Source organism: Cnephaeus nilssonii (genome assembly GCF_951640355.1).
Source record: "Cnephaeus nilssonii genome assembly, chromosome: 12".
NCBI lineage: Eukaryota > Metazoa > Chordata > Mammalia > Chiroptera > Vespertilionidae > Cnephaeus > Cnephaeus nilssonii.
The window spans coordinates 25,328,364-25,346,388 of record NC_137083.1 but is presented as its reverse complement, the minus strand read 5'-3'; the positions used below and the strand labels follow the sequence as shown (position 1 = coordinate 25,346,388).

At 37.5% G+C, this 18,025-nt stretch overlaps 1 long non-coding RNA gene across 2 annotated transcripts in view; it reads left to right on the top strand.

The window, feature by feature from the left end:
* The window catches only part of LOC307108154, a 40,934-nt gene extending 39,395 nt beyond the window's left edge, over window positions 1-1,539 (top strand). For both annotated transcript variants that reach the window (XR_013814281.1, XR_013814282.1), the window contains exons 3-4: window positions 544-682; window positions 1,349-1,539. This is a non-coding gene — a long non-coding RNA (uncharacterized lncRNA). The remainder of the gene's footprint in view (window positions 1-543; window positions 683-1,348) is intronic.
* The last annotated feature ends 16,486 nt before the right edge of the window (window positions 1,540-18,025 follow it).

Below are 18,025 nucleotides of genomic sequence, written 5' to 3'. Positions count from 1 at the left end.
AACTTATCAATCAGTTTGGAAAGAATTGGTGTTTCTCTGGTAGCAAGTCTTTTTATGCATATTAAGGATGACTATTTATGTTATCTTTGTATTTCTATAAAGTTTTATACTTTTTTCATAAATTTATTGAACAATTCTTGTAGTTATTCTTAGATATTTTATAATTCTGATGTTATAAATATCTTTTAAAGTTTTTATTTTATTTGCTGAAATTTATTTGTTGAAATAAAAATTTTTACTCTTAAAATTTTATTTTAGAAATTAATTTAATTGATTTCTTATGTAAAATCAAACTTGCACTCCTGGGATCAACCAAGTGATGCATAACATAACACACATGCACACACTTCTGGATTGCAGTTGTTAATATTCTAACTTTTGTATTTGTGATCAGGAGCCAGATTGATCTGTGATTTTGTTCTCATGTTACATGGGATTTTGTATCAAAGTCATACTCACCTAATAAAGTGAGGTAGAGTTATTCTTCTATACACCAAGATAGGTTGTATAAAACTGACATTATTTTTTCTTCTATGTTTGCAGACTTACTTCTTTCCTGACTATTTGCTGGAAATAGTCTTCTGGACTTTGCTTTTCTGTAGGAAGATTTCAAACTTCTGATTCAATTTCCTTTATGGTGATATGACTGTTTATATTTCCCATTTCTCCCTAACTAAATTTGGTAAGTCATATTTTTTTTCTAGAGGTTTATCCATTTCATCTGAGTTTTCAAATGCATCACATAAAGTTATTCATAATGCCTACTTACTGTCTTTTTAATCTTTGAAACATCTATTTTATTCCTAATATTGTTTATTAGTGTCTTTTCGTCTTTTCAAATAATTACCTTGAGATATTTATCCATTTTTATTTGTTTTGTCAAAGAATCTTGATATATTTTTACCCTGATATTTTTCCAGGAAATTTTCCTGCTCTCTTATAAAGTAGTATCCTCTGTCAAGCAATGGCATTTAGGATTTGATATTATACTGGACACTTGAAAAAAAGTCACCTTTTCTCTCACAAATACTTTACATGCTTCTGTTAACGTAAAAACAAAACACTAAAAAAACAACAACAACATTCAAACCTGTAAAGAACTTTTGTGAGTTCATTTGAGCCAAACTATCGACAATTGCCTGGAAGCAGAATCTCAAGGTATTGATATAGTACTCTGGAGAATGGCAGTTTTCCAGCTTGTTTTATACAAACAATCAAAGGAGGAGATGACGTAAGTGGGTTACATGAAATCCACTGGTGATAGATTAGGGAGGCAGGAGAAGGCAAAGTGGGGAAACCTCTGGGATCGGATAAAAAGTAATATGATACATATGTTTCCTTTATACAGGTGGGTACAGGATAGTTAACAGTCAACAATGAACACAATAACAATAACAATGAGGGAATTTGTGGTCTGCACCCTGACGCCATTTGTTGTGCTCCATCTGGAAAAAGGGAAGTTACAAGTTACTTTGACATTCCACAGGTATGTTATCTTAGATGCAAAAAGACAACAGGCTCAGTAAAGATGGAAGTTGATCTTTGTCAGGGAAGATACTGGCCTAGGACATGACTACCCACTATAAACTGCTTTTTATTTTACTTTTTTGTTCTGATTAGCTGAGGTTTTTTTAACAATTAACCTTTATTAAAATTATGTGATAAAATACATACCAATACCACCTAAGTTCAATCAACATTAGTTAGAAATGAACATTTTTAGGAAGGGAATGAATTCTACCATTAGATTTCTTTTTCTTTTTTTTTTTTTTTTTTTTTTTGAGAAATAAGCCAGTCAATGAAAGAAAAATACCACATGATCTCACTCATTTATGGATAATAAAGAACATTATAAACTGATGAACAAAAAGATAGATACAGAGACAGTAAAGCATCAAACAGACTTTCAAATTACAGGGGGAAAGTTAGGGAGAGGTGGGGGAGATAAGAAATCAAACGAAGGACTTGTATGCATGCATATAAGCATAAACAATGGACGCAAAACTCTGGGGGGTGAGGGCATGTATGGGTGTAGGGTGGGGGGGCAATGGTAAGATATGTACACATATAATACCTCAATAAAAAAATGTCATATAAACTGATTTTTAATTAAAAGGGTTTGATTTCAGACCATCTTTTGTGGTTACTTAGGTCTCTTGAGTTTGCAAGGCCGTCACACAGGTGTTCCCTGAGTTAGTCAGGTTAGCATGTGGCCTTTTTTCCTCCACACGTCTTAAGCATAAACTTGGGTAGAACTCCACTTGGAAAAATAATTATGAAACTAGTTAAATTTAAAATTTAGGATATTAACTGTTCTCCTGTACAATCTTAAGTAGGAGACAGATTGGGTGCTCATATAAACCTTTCACTACTTTACCTCCCTAAGCTTTTGCAGACAGGTCTGAACAGGTTGGTTTTCAAATCCTCTAAGAAGCAATCCATCAGTTCAGAACACCTCAGAAAAGGACAAACAGAACCCTGGCTGCTTCAACCAGGGGGCAAAGATGAAGAGTGCGATTTGATCTAAAGGTCATAGAATCTCTGCGTCCAACCTTATTTTGCATTGCACTCTCTCAACTTTGCCCTGCAAGCTAAATGAAATCATCTATCTATCTATCTATCTATCTATCTATCTATCTATCTACACTGAGTGGCCAGATTATTATGATCTCTGAACGCATAATAATCTGGCCACTCAGTGTATATCCTATATAATAAAAGGCTAATATGCAAATTGTCCCCTCGACCAGGAGTTTGACCAGCAGTCAGGCCGGCCAACTGCCCATGTCCTCTCTCCCTGGCCAGGCTGGCTGGACCCCACCAATGCACAAATTCATGCACTGGGCCTCTAATATATATACTGAGTGGCCAGATTATTATGCATTCAGAGATCATAATAATCTGGCCACTCAGTGTGTGTGTAAATATATATAAAATTATAAATATATATATGTATCCAGATAGGACCCACACTTGTTGGCTTTGCTTCAGTTCTTTCCTCTGCTTAGAATTTTTTTCTTGTATCTATTTTGCCCAAAACATATCTTTCCTGAAAATATGTGATGGACACCTGTTAGTGTTCCTGCCTAGTCTATGACATTCCTTTGGATTCCTTTCATTCTCTGTCCACAGTAGTGATTTCTGCTGCTTTGTTTGTTATACCTGACCCCTCTACTTTACCATTGCTAAAATGATCAGAGCTGACACCTGACCAAAGCTGAGACACTTGGATCCTCTCTTCTAGTAATTTGGAACTGAGATTTCAAGTTTTAGTGAGTCTCTAAGGGTCCCCTTGGACCTAGATGGTGTAGGCTTTGGGGCTGAGGGATCAAGCCCTCAACCTGGGCATGTGCCCCTACTGGGTATTGAACCAGAACCTTTAGGTGCCCAACCATCTGAATCACACTGGCCAGGATTTCTCCATCTATTTTAATTTTACTTCACCACCACAACTAACAGGCCCTTTTGTGTGTATGTTACTAAATTTCTGTAAGTGTGTGTTTTGAATATATTTTCTTCTATTTCAACTATAGTACCCCAGTATGTGGAACAAGAGTTATTAATCTATTTTGTGCCATGAATTCTTTAGCAGAATGAGACAGACACCAAATCAGAAAAATATATTTAAAATAAAGCAAAAACACATTGGGCTCCAAAGAACACCAATTATATTAAGATACGGCTCTTAAAATATTAAAAATCATATTTATAGTGTGTGAATGTAAACCTAGAAAATTATTTGTAAGCATCTCATATTACTGGTCAAAGCAAACTTTTCAAATCTTTGCCAATTTCTTACCCCTTTCCTTTTTGTGTGTGTGTGTGTGCAGACAACTTCTGCACTAAATAAATATAAATATGAATTCTTAACTAGTACAATACCTAGTGTTGCCTGAGGATTTTATAATCCAAATTCAAATTTAATGTCAGGGAGGCCTTGCCCTGAGGTAAAGAAAAGTTGAAGGGCTAGTAAGCAAGAAGTAAAATAAACAAAAATAAGTTCAAACCTTTTTTTTCAGTGGCCTTTATGGACAGTACTAAAAAAACACAGAAAATATTGAAATTTGGAATAGATCATGTTTTTGAGGCAAAAACTTAATTAAAATTAGAATACACTTACAAATGAGCAAACAAATTAATTGAAGAAATTTAATCCTGGTGTATTAAGATGCTCTCAAATGAAGTTTGTTACTGAGAACGTGGGAAGGATATCTGTGTAGGGTCAGGATTAGAAGTTGCATGTGACATTAACAAATAAATAACATTTTGTCCTGTTTCATTTTTGTCTCCAGCTTTCTTACATGCATGAGTAAAGAAATTAATCAATGAAGTACTTTTGAGAATGTGACTTAAGAGGAGCATTGGGTGGGTTTCCTTGGCTAAGATGTCAGTCTCTCTAATTTGTCCTTTGACCTTTATCATTTCATTCTTTTGGATCTTGATTATTTTTTTTACTTTACCATTTTCCAGATTTTTAAGTGTGTCTTTGAAACATTAAATATGAACACCTATCATTAGTTATCATATAGCTACTAGCAGGTTAGTTGATAGGTAGCTGATAGCTGTTTTCTAGGACCATGCAATAGCAGAGAAGTTTCTGATAGGAAAGATACGGGATGTATATTCAGATTACTTAGACAACATTCCTGGCTGCACTGTTTTCTCTGAGCATTAGTTTCATAATTTTTTAAGGAGTATTGATTATATATGTCCTATATATAATCTGCCCTATATATGTCAGAAGGCCGTTATATAAAATTGCACTGTAATTAATAAATGTTACCATCTTCTTTAGTGCTTTCATGTAAGTCAAAGAGTCAGGAAAGTGAATTAGAGGTGAAGTGAAAAAGATTTTATTTTTAATGATTTTGCCCAAGATTGGCCTACAAGGCCAAGTTTGAAGCTCAAAAGTACAAAATAAATTTAAGATGCAGTGTCTAAAAGAAGTTTACACCTGAAGTGTTGTCACTTTTAATTTACCCATTCACCTAACAAAGCATCAGCAAACAATTACCAAGCACCTATCCCATGCCAGGTGTGGAAAGAGCAAAGTCGGATAAAAACAAAAACAAAACCTGTCATACCCCCACTCTTCTAGTCTAGTTTTAGGATTCTTATCCTTATGTATTATCCTTATTCATTGAGTTTTCTTCTGTTCAACACTTTCAAACCATTGTTTCCCAAAGTGTTCAGGCCTCTAATTAAAGAGATCTTTCTCTGTCAAAAAACCCAAGTTTTCCAAAGGTAACGAAAGAGGTCATTTTTGTAAAAGAAAATGATCTGACCAAGTATAAATTCTTACCACATGCATGGCTGTATTTATGTATTTGGTGGGCGTGGCATGGAAAGTGGCATATGTGACATGCGGAGGGACCTCTGACAATGTGATGTCAGGAATCCAGATGACTGGGAAATCATTAAAAACAACCAATAGCACTTTTTATTTCAAAGCATCTTAAGGTGCCTACACAAAGGTTATAGTAAAATTGTTGAAATCAAATTAATCTTAATTACAGAAAATATCTAGTGGATGCCACACACTCATCTTAGATGGCTTTTCCAGAGTGAAATGGGTGAGCATAATACATTGCCATTTTATGCAACTTGAAGAACACTATTTTTATGTTTTCTTCTTGACTCTCCTTTCACTTCACATTACCTTCCCCTAGTCATAAACTCTATTTGAGAAGTTAAGACAAAAAATTTAATAAAGCAGCATAATCAGTGCAATGTTGTTTTCTTCTTTTTGCATAATCAGAAATATTGCAAAGAATTATAGTGGGAATCGGAAAATTTCTGAGAGATTGGGCAACTCACTGAACCCCTCTAAATACCTGTGAAAATGCCAATAAAGGTAACTTGCCTACCTACCCCATGAAATGGTCATGAACATCGAATATAATCACTCATGAGAAAGCTCTGTTTTGTTGTAGTTGTTATTTTTTACCCTCCCCCCCCCCCCAAAAAAAAATGCCATGCAAGTGTAAGATCTTATTAGTTTAGTATTAGTTTGTGCTTCTCGGTCTGCTCTTTTGTTTGATTTTGTCTTCCTCATTGTGCCCCTTTTACAAGCTGCTCCACAGAATGGAAATAGATCTCCTTTTATTGGTGATTATATCTGTGTCATGGAAATGGAGTGCCATGTGTGCTGGTGACACCCGCTCCCCATCACACCGAGGACAGAGTGGTGTAACCTTGCTGTGGAGAGTGTCACTGTTCACAGATCACCTGAGGCTCCAGCCCTGTCTTCAGTCTGCAGGGTGATTTACCGTGCATGCTAGAATGGGAGATTATAATGCTGCAATCGGAGGACAGAGCTCTCACTTGCATTACAGAATAGGCCATTCATAATCCTGTCCACAGGACGCACCATCTTCCCTTAACAGTCTGAATAATGTAGTAGCAGAACAGCAAACGAAAGTAATCTGGGAAATGAAACCAGCCTGCTATTAAGTGATGTATAACACTGATCATCCCCAAAGTATTCCTTGTTCTCATTACATTTTTAACTTTCTGTAAGACAAATTAACAACAGTAATACCTTACGGATGCCTGCCACATTGCATCGTAATAAAGCAGGAAGGGCATAGTCACATTTTAATTTTATAGAAAGGGAAATAAGGTTAAAAAAATCGGTTAAAAGCTTGCTCAGTATTATGTACCTCAGTAGTAATAATTTGCAAATCAAACTTGGACCTTTGATTCAGTGATTTTGGTTTTTATTTTATTTTCCAGGAAACATGCTCTAAAAGCTTATATAACACCTGTAAGTATCCAGGATGGCCATTGACTATACATCTGAAAGGTCTTTAGTTTGAAATGGAAGGATTCTAGAGTTTCTCCACCAATGGTACCATCTGGAGCAAATTAAAGGTGATGTAACCACAGTATCACACAAATATAAAAACATCACCGTAATTATTTTTAAGAAGTATCTTGTTAAACAGGCAAGGTTTCTGATTGGATAGCTGGATATATATATATCAGTTCATTGAACAAAGTATCAAAGATGTAATCCTCTGTTTCAGTTACTGTTTAATAAATTCTTGTTCTGCAGGTGGTACAAAATGTCCTCATTTTCAGAGGGAGAGTTGCAGAAGAGTGGCACTGAGCTCAAAGTACATTCTTTGTTCCCCTGATGATAAAAGCCTCAGTCTATCAACCGAGGGAGCCAGTTCAGCAAAGGGAGGTGGAGAGTGCCTTCCAGGTCAGAGTCTTTATTACGGGTGCTTCTCAGGCCATCTTGGCAGATGCCCATTCATATTTATCTGTGAACTCTGTCCTTTGTTACATGAGAAGGCAGAGCAGAGGCACTGCTTTTATGGCACCCGAAAAGCCCTGACTAATGGCCCAGTTCCCTGCTTATGTAATGTAAAGCAGTTCTCCCACAGTAGGGACATGGCAGAGAAGATTGCTTTAAAGAATTTGAAAAAGAGGCTTATGTGGAAAGGGTATGTTAGGCGTCAAGATACACTGTCCTTCCTTTCACATTCTGCGGCATTCCCACGGGCGAAAGATGGCGATTTGGCAATTATCTAGCAAATGTGATCGATGTTAATGGACAATCTGGCTAATCTGGCTTTTGAAAGTAGATTTTTAGCAACCAGAAGTGGAATGCCAAGAGAGCTGTTCAATGCATTTCTTTCTTATTTTTAAGTTAAATTGCAGTTCCTGAGTTTATCTTGCAATTACCCCCATGATGTTTTCAATACTATTTTGCCAGTAACAACACTTGGTTCTTAAAGGGCCCCTCACATTCAATTAGTTCAAAGTAGAATCAGGTATATGTAGGTTATCGGTTCCCATCCTGCTTTCTGATACGAATATGAGCTGCAAGCTTTGGTAACTCTGCTCCTTTCGCTGTCCTTCTTCTTTTCTGAATTCTAGCCAAGATGATTTCTGATTTCCTCGGGCAACTTCATTTACTGTGTAAATATATATATTTATATACACACTGACAGTTCTTCAAACATTTAGAGGGATGACCGGTTCAGTCTCCTCACTCTGAAAGTATTAGCACAACTTCTTTCCTTGTTGGACAGTGTTGCTTATTTTTTGTCAAAATGTTTATTCACTTCTTTAGGTGAACATTGGGTACATGCTAATTTTATGCAACTAGGTTTTAGGTTGACTCATTGGAAATTACCAATAAACAACCACTTTTGTCCTATAAAACTTCAAATCAATCTCATAGGGTACATACAGTCTGACATGTGAGATGCTATGAGTATTAGGAAAAAAATAATAAGCTGAAGAGGGAAGATTTTTTTTTTGGAGGTAGTGACATTTAGAATTTGGCCTAGCATGATTAGGTTTCAAGACAAATATAGCAAGAGACTATCTCAGAACACAGAGGATCTAGAAGACATGAGGAAGACATCCATGTCTGGGACTAAGGCAGACCAGCGTGTTGGGACCAATCCTTCATTAAGCTAGCTATTCTATATCAAGTATAAAAACATCCACAACTAAAAATTCTGGATCAAATAAAAAAAATAATTTGAGATATAAGATGATAAAGAAGATAGACAGATGCAAATAAAGGCATCAAAGAGCTGACAAGAGATTAAGGATTATTAGGCCTAGGAGGCAAATGGGAGCCCAGAGACTCAGTGCTGTTGCCCCCGGGGCCTTTGCCAATTTCTGCAGAGTTGGACTTTGATTTTGACATCAAGTCCCCAGTGCACGCTCCATGGGGAGAATCAAATAGGATCCCTCTCCCCACTAACTGACATCCCAAAGCACCGCAGCACTGTGTGAGAGAGGACAAGAGGTAAATTCATTCATTTCCCACCACCACCCAAAAGCACCCCAGGTGTCTGCATTGGTGCTGGGCAGAGCAGAGGGGAAATAAAATTTTTCCATTAGAAGCTGTTTATAAACTGGTGCTTGTGAGAATTGGCAGTCTGCATTCACATCATCTCAGTAGTTCATAAAATATCAGTCCATGATTTTAGTCTAATTTTCATCTAAATGGGCTTAGACTAGTCATGCCTCCAGGCTCCTGACTGAAAAATAAATAAAAATGCCTTCTGAAATAAAACACCTTCTTTCAAGGCCTCAAAGATTCTCCACATATAATGTTTCAAGGACAATATGCAGCCTACAGTCTGAAATCATACAGCATATAAGAAAACAAGGTACCAGGTGTGAGAAGTAATGGAAAAATAACAGAAACAGAGCCACATGACAATAGATGAGCATTAGCAACAAATATTTTACAAAAATTTATATTTGATAAGTTTAAATAAATAAAGGAAAATCTTGCAAACACCTGCAGGGAATAAGTAACTATAAAAAATTAGCATAGCAGATTTTTTAAAAAATGAAATAGAACTTTTAGACATAGAGATTATAATAATCATTAACAACTAAATGGACAGACCCTTAAAACTCAACTATAGGAAAGCAAAGACCACAGTTAAAAAATGGGCAAAAGATCCAAACAGGAAACCTTACCAACGAAGAGATCCAGATGGCAAATAAGCATGTAAGAAGATGCTCAATGTCATATGTCCCCAGGAGATGCAAATTAAAACAACAATGAGATACTATTACACACCTGTTAGAACGACCAAAACCCAAAGTGCTAGCTACACTACGGCTGGCGAGGAGGTGGGGCGTTCCAAAACGTGGAAGCAAACACACTGTCCTTCACTAGATGGACAGCTAAACAAACTGGTACTTCCATGCAATGGAATCTTTTTCAGTGTTAAGAACGAATGAGTTATTTGGCCATAAGAAGACATGGAAGAACCTCAAATGCGTATTGCTAAAATGAAAGAAGCAAGTCTGAAATATATCTTGGAAAAGGCAAAAATATAGAGACAGTAAAAAATAAAATAAAATCGGTGATTGCCAGAGGCTTGGGGATGGCGAGGAGCGATGAATAGGTGTGGTGCAGGGAGCTTTAGGGCAGGAAAACTATTCTGTATGCTACTGTAATGACGGATACGTGACAGTATGCATTTGCCAAAATTCATAAAACAGAAAACACAGAGAGTGAACCCTAATATGAACTATGAACTTTAGTTAGTAGTAATGTATATTGACCCATCAATTGTAACAAATGTACCACACTAATGCAAGATGTTATTAATTGGGAAACTTTATTTACATGATTACCTACTGAAGGACATCTTCGTTGCTTCTGAGTTTTCGCAATTATAAATAAAGTTGCTATAAACATTTGTAAAACTTCTTTGGTGAGGTTTCTGTTCAGATATTTTGCTCATTTTTTAATCAGGTTATTTGTTTTCTTACAGTTGAGTTTTAAGTGTTCTTTGTATATTTAGGATAACAGTCCTTTATCAGATACTAGAGGCCCGGTGCACAAAATTTGTGCATGGGGGTGGGGTTCCTCAGCCCAGCCTGCATCCTCTCGCAATCTGGGACCCCTCAGGCAATCTGGGGGATGTCCGACTGCCAGTTTAGGCCTGATCCCATGGCAGTCAGACATCCCTCTCACAATCTGGGACTGCTGGCTCCTAACCACTTGCCTGCCTGCCTGCCTGATCACCCCTAACTGCTTGCCTGCCTGCCTGATCACCCCTAACCACTCACCTGCCTGCCTGATCACCCCTAACTGCTCGCCTGCCTGCCTGATTGCCCCTAACCACTTCTGCGACTTTGTCTGGAAGGGCATCTGGAATGATGTCCATAAGGTCGTTTGGCTGTCTGGTCTAATTAGCATATTATGCTTTTATTATTATAGATGTGCTTTGCAAATATTTTCTCCCTGTCTGTGGCTGGTCTTTTTATTTTCTTGACAGTGTCTGTCGTGGAGCAGAGTTTTAAAATAATGATATCTAGTTTATCAATTATTTCTTATGTTGTACCTTCAATGTTATATCTAAAAAGTCTTCACTATACACAAGGTCATCTAGGTTTTTTCCTATGTTATCTTGTAGGAGTTTTTAATATACTTTTTATTGAAGTATAGTTGGGATAGGAAAGAGAGAACAGAGTAGAGGCAACATTTGGGGAGAAAATGGCTAAAAAGTTTTTGAAAATAAAGGTGAGGAAAAGATACCAAGAAACATCCACTATAAATCACTTCTGTACAGGAATTAGGAACAGGAGAATGAGAAGCAAAATGACGGGGATTGTTTTTTTTATTTCCTTCTTGCTCACTGAGAAGGAAAGAGCTGCAACAGCTGGTCTGAGGTCCATTTACTTTCTTTGGGAGTGTCTGGAAAAATTCTTCCACAGGAAAGAAAAAAGGAGGTTAGTTCAGTCTAATCTCTTTTTATCAATCTAAACTCCAGATAAATAGACTCATAATATTTGCTAAAAGGAAAGATTCTTATCTATATCATGTCTTAGTAGAATGTCCTTGCTAAGGATTACTTAGGAGTAAATCCAGAATCTATAGATTTATGACGCATGACGCCCTAAAGAATATCACCTAAGCTACATAACTCTCTGGAGTATAAAATGGAGACATTTCATAATTTAAGCACTCCTCCAGTTATGAGAGGTAAACCTGCCGAACCTCATCTGAAATCTCATCTACTATGCTGTGTCAGAAGAGTACATGTCTGATGTGGAGAGAAGGGTCCATGGAGCTGCCTTTGATGTCCCAGGCCTCTGTCCACTTTGTGCCTCTTGATCGCCCATTCTGAAATTATTACTGAAGCTCATTAATGGTTGCGCACCCTTCTAGTGAGTCTGCTTTGACAATCTGATCTTGTGTATTAGCCCACTCATGAGATCAATAAAGGGAGTTTTAAAATTCAATGCTTGTTCTCCCTCTCTCTCTCAAATCAATAAAGAAAATTCAGTGCTTGGTGCTGCAGTGCTTTTTCTGTTGAGCGCTACGGGTAGACCAGGCAGCAATAAAATAGGCAGCAAATTATTAGCCTTCAGAAATTATTCTGTATCATTCTGAGATCGGTGAATATGTTTGTGTTATCTCTGATATAAAATCAATATATATATGCTAGGGTATAAAAACTCAAGAAAATATCCTAGAAATATATTGGAAGAACATAATGCCACAAGAATAGTAGAGTTATCTGTGGGTAGTGACGTATGGAGTAATATTCACTTTTTGCTTTATTTAATCTATTTTTCCCAAAGTATTTTATAACTGCAAGCATATTTCATTTTATAAATCATAAAAGATGTTTAAAAACTAGAATCAATCTTGTATGATACAAATTTATAGCATTTATGTTTAAAAGATATGCAGCAAAACAGTGAATGGAAATACACCATATGTTACCTAAGATTTTCTTGAAATTGTTGGGATTTGAAAGATTTGTTTATATTTTCAGTGTTTCTAAGATTTCTATAATGAGCATGAATTATCTTTGTAATGAAAAAAAAAAGCCAATTTTCAATGGCAGAGTATGTAATATGAAGTAGATTTTGAACAGAGCATTTCTCCCTGTCCTCTACTTTTCAACCCACTTATTTCTGTACACTTAATGTTTAATAGGTATAAAAAAAGTACAAACCTTATAGACCTTATTTATATGTGGAATCTAATGAACAAAATAGATCCAGAGACATAGAAGCATGGAATAGACTGACAATTCTCAGAGAGAAGGCAGGGGTCGGGGAGAGATTAACCAAAGGACTAATAGGCATATATTATGCCTATGGACACAGACAATAGTGTGGTGAAGGCCTGGGGAGAGTAGGTTGTGGGGTGGAGGGGGGTCAATGGAGGGAAAAAAAGGGGGACATCTGTAATACTTTCTTTTTAAAAAAATATATTTTATTGATTTTTTACAGAGAGGAAGGGAGAAGGGGAGAGAGTTAGAAACATTGATGAGAGAGAAACATCAATCAGCTGCCTCCTGCACACCCCCTACTGAGGATGTGCCCGCAACCAAAGTACATGCCCTTGACCAGAATCGAACCTGGGACCCTGAGTCCTCAGGCCAACACTCTATCCACTGAGCCAAACGGGTTAGGGCTGTAATACTTTCAACAATAAAGATACATTTTATAAAAAAAAAACATAAAACTTAGATGAAAAAAAAAGGCCTGAGTGGTCGAACCAAGAAAAGCGAGGGAGACTAGAGTGAAGAAGAGTCCTAGTGTTCGGGAACTCACAGACTTTGGAATTTTTATCCAAGAGCAATGGAAATTTATTCAAGGATGTGGAGCAGGGGAATAACCCTCCTGGAGAAATAAATTAAAGCTAATGCCACCTTTACATTCAAAGTAGCCTCATGTCAAGGTTGTAGCACTAGGTTCCATCTCTTTGTAGGCATAACTGCATGTGGTCTGTGCAAACATCAGTATAATGAGTGTATGGAATCAAGTATTTCTTATAAGATAGTGGTTAAGACTTCAGGCTTTGAAATCAGACTGTCCTGAATCTACCACTTCCTGGGTGAGTAACTCTAGGTCAGCTTCTAAATATGTACAATGTGAATAAGAATTTGTTGTTGTGCCCAGTTGGTGTGGCTCAGTGGTTGAGTATCAACCTATGGTTCAATTCCCAGTAGGGGCACATGTCCGGGTTGCAGGCTTGATCCCCAGTAGGGGACGTGCAGGAGGCCGCTGGTCGATGATTTTCTCTTATCATTGATGTTTCTCTCTCTTCCTCTTCCTTCCTTTCTGAAATCAATAAAAAAAATTTTTAAAGAATTTGTTGTTGTCATAACTAAATGAATAATGCATATAAAAGGTAAACATGTTGTCTGGTACATAGTCAGTGATCAAATATAATAGCTATCATTTCCTGACTCACTGCTATAGGAAAAGCATAAGATTATCACACAGAGGACCTTTACGCTCCTTACACAAGCTAATGCTGGATGCGTTTTTAGTGAGCTAAATTGTACTCAGTGTTTTCAGACTAATGAGCCAAATACATTAACTGTTCTGGAAACAGATGAAGCCTGACTATTTGACTAAATATAGAGATAATTAAAGTCTAGACTCTATCTTTTGATAGGGTTTAGGGAGGCATAATGAAAATCATCATGCCATAATAGAATAATACGCAAGGCTAAAACAAGTCAGAAATTTTACAACACAGATGAAAAACAACTAATTTTATTGATGTCGGAAAAACATTGTTAGATGAGTCTTCTTATGTTCTTATGATGTTTGTTTCATGTTGTAATGACTTCTCAATTCTGGGATCAATTATGCCTTTCTGTTTTGCTACTGAAGCCTCTGCTTTTCTCCACACATAGTTGGGCAAAATTACCAAAAGTCATATGAATTTTTTCCCCTGTACTTTTATAATATGCATTAAGAGCACTTATTCTTTGATGTAGTTGAGGATAGCAATGAAAGGTCCTTATAGGTACTTTTTTTTTTTCTAAATCCTCACCCAAGGATATTTTTACATTGATTTTTAGAGAGAGAGAGAAAGAGAGAAATATTGATGTGAGAGAAACACATCGATTGGTTGCCTCCTGCACAAGTCCAGGCCAGGGCCTGGGGCCAGGGAGGATCCTGCAACCAAGGTCCTTGCCCTTGACTGGAATCAAACCTGGGACCCCACAATCCGCAGGCCGACACTCTGTCCACTGAGCTAAACCAGCTAGGGCGGGTACTTTCTATTCAAAGCCAAGAACTGTTTTCTATAGGAAAGATACTGACTGTTGTGCCCTGGTATCCATGCCTGGCTACATATTTGCACCTTGTTAGTAGAGCAATTCATATTACCAGGAAAGCGCTAATGTTATTTGATAATACACATGTCGATAGACGCACAAGTCCAACGTGGCACAAGGAAAGGAGAAAAGTTCAGGCTATAAAATTGTGTACACCCTGTAAAGCCTCTGGCGAGAACCAGATGTAAATATCCGAGTTGCAGGGCTCCTACTTATCTCCAGCCGTGTGGGAGGAAGGGATAGGCTATACCCAACGCTGACTCTCTCTATTTTATACCTTAGAGTCCGGGTGCAGCGCAGGGTCTAGAACACCAAGCCCGAGTGTGAAGCAAATGAAACAATTGAGCTTCATTAGGGCTAAACTTGGAAACGTGAGTGTAGGGAATACAGTGCAGATTAATTTCTCACTAGTCCTTGATGGAATGAGAAAGGGAAAGACAATGTAATTAATTTTTCAGAGGATAAATTCTTCTGGGGGTTTTATTCTGAATTTGTGTCCTTCTGTTCTTTTTTTTTTACACAGCATAATAGTGGCAGAATAATATATATATTTTTTAAAATTAATGTTCTTTATCTGGCAGGATAAAAAGTTGATAAGATTATGCCAACTTGTAAAGCATTTAAACATTGATTTATTTGCTTATTTAATCTATGAAATCTAAACTGCTGGGATCCACTAGCATTGAGAACATACAGCAGTGATGGTCCAGAAGGTACAAAGTCATAGTAAGGCCTGGCCAGCATGGCTCAGTGGTTGAGTGTTGACCTCTGAACCAGGAGGTCATGGTTTGGTTCCCAGTCAGGGCACATGCCTGGGTTTTGGGCTTGATCCCCATTGTGGGGTATGCAGGAGGCAGCCGATCAATGATTTTCTCTCATCATTGATGTTTGTATCTCTTTCTTCCTCTTCCTTCCTCTCTGAAATCAATGAAAATATATTGTTAAAAAAGTCATAGTAAATTCTTCAAGCCGAAGTCTGAAACCCCTATACAATCAGATTATTATGATACGTACTAGTACATTGAAAACACTAAAGACTGGAACCTGGAGGCTTTGGTTCAATTCAGGCCTGAAGGCACAGACTAGGGCAACATGCAAAGCACTTCATCAGTGGGAGAGCACCATCCTATCAGGGCTCTGGGGCTGCTGTAGCAGGAGTTCATCTTTGTTGTGTAGACTTGTGGCTTGGAGGGGCAGGGAAACTAAAAAGGGACTGCGTAAGCCAGGGCCCTTTGTCTACCCAGGGCATCTGTTTTTATACCAATTGGTATAGAAGAAGTCTTTCCACATTTGAGCAACTGGTATGGCTTTAAAACGGGCTGAATAAAATCCTTAGGTATTTATTTATTTATTTTTAATATATTTTTTATTGATTTCAGAGAGGAAGGGAGAGGGGGAGAGAGATAAAAACAGCAATGATGAAAGAGAATCATCGATTGGCCGCCTCCTGCATGCCCCCTACTGGGGATTGAGCCTGCAACCTGGGCATGTGCCCTTGACCGGAATCCAATCCAGGACCCTTCCGTCTGCGGGCTGATGCTCTATCCACTGAGCCAAACGAGCCAGGGCAAAATCCTTAGGTATTTAGAATGGGGACAAGTACCTTAAATACCAGCAGGGAGCAAGCCTAAGAGCTTTATGTTTTTTTCCAATTTTTTTAAAATAAATCTTTATTGTTCAGATTATTACAGTTGTTCCTCTCCCCCCTCCCCCAGCTCCTGTCTACCCAGTTCCCACCCCACCCCATGCCCTTACCACCCGCCCCCGCACTGCCCTTGTCCATAGGTGTAAGATTTTTATCCAATCTCTTCCCACACCCCCCACACCCCCTTCCCCCCGAGAAGTGTCAGTCCACTCCCTTTCTATGCCCCTGATTCTATTATATTCACCAGTTTATTCTGTTCTTCAGATTTTTCATTCACTTGATTTAAAGATTCACTTGTTGATAGATATGTATTTGTTGTCACTTTGTTGTACATAATTTTTATCTTTACCTTTTTCTTCCTGTTCTTAGCAAATACCCTTCAGCATTTCATATAATACTGGTTTGGTGGTGATGAACTCCTTTAGTTTTTTATTTATCTGATTCAATTCTGAATGATAGCTTTGCTGGGTAGAGTAATCTTGGTTGTAGGTTCTTGCTATTCATCACTTTGTATATTTCTAATATTTGGTATCAGCTCTTTTCCCAGACTGAGTTTTGTGAATTTATCCTTAATATTGAGCCTTACTTCCAAAGGCAGGTCTGCCTTGAATTTGAACTAATTCCGGTTCTAGAGGGCACCAGGAAAGTCAGCTTGATTCCATGATTATTTGAAGGCTTAACTTACCATGGATATAAACTCCCAAACAGACTCTGCCTTTGTATGTTATAGAGAAGTCCAGCTCAGTTTCTACACTCACCTTCTCCAAGTACTGATCACGTTAGATTTGACCTCATAGTTAATAGCAAATAATCTTTTCAATGAATTTTGTTTTTCTTTATTTCTGGAGGAAAGGGGAAGGCAAGGGGAGAATATAATCTGTCCCAGAGCCAATTGGGATAAAGCAAGATAATAAAGGTACTTCTGGGCCCCCAAACCCCGATGTTTATACTGCCTCTAACCAAGATTGTATATGTAACTCCTTCTCACTTTTCTCAAAACTGTTCACCCTGTAGGAATCATCTTTGAAATAAACCACTCTAATTATTCAACTCATGTCCTATAAAAATGCCCTTCATTGCACCAATAGTATAACATTCTAGAAATTGTACTTATAATCTTTAAAAAGGAGTCAGTAATACTTAATTTGCAATCAAATCTCAAATGGTCTTATTGTTCTATGGTTGCTGGGTTAGAAAAATTCATGATCGCTTCAAGAAATTATGATGTAGTTATAATACACTTTAATGCTCTCAGATAAAATGTGCTATATCAATGCATCATAATTAAAATTCATTATTAGAGAAACTCTATTTGCTTCTGCTATATTTAACATTTTTAATTTGCAACATATTGCTATCTCTAATTGCTCTTTCTCAGAATTACTTATGAGATGAATGAGAATTATATTTGTGTACATCATCCTTTTTAATAGGAAAGGAAGGGAAATTCAGCAGACTTGTTTAGGTCACACAAATGAAAGACAAAAGCTGGCTGTGTGAGACTTCTGGTTGAAGCAATAAGGTAACAATAGAAGACCTCAAAGACCCTAGACATGTTGGACAGTTGATTCACAGAAAGCAAATGAAGTTCCTCTTTTCCAGAAATGTAGCTGAAATAGACCAGAGCACTAAGGGTGTGAGCTAATGCTGCAACAGGGCATGGGTGAGGACCTTGCTCATGGTAAACTAGAAGTTTAGCTTTATTACCCACAAAGGGACAGTAGACACAAGACTGAGCCTATTATGGACTGAACTAGAGGCCCAGTGCACAAAAATTCGTGCACTTGGGGGGTCC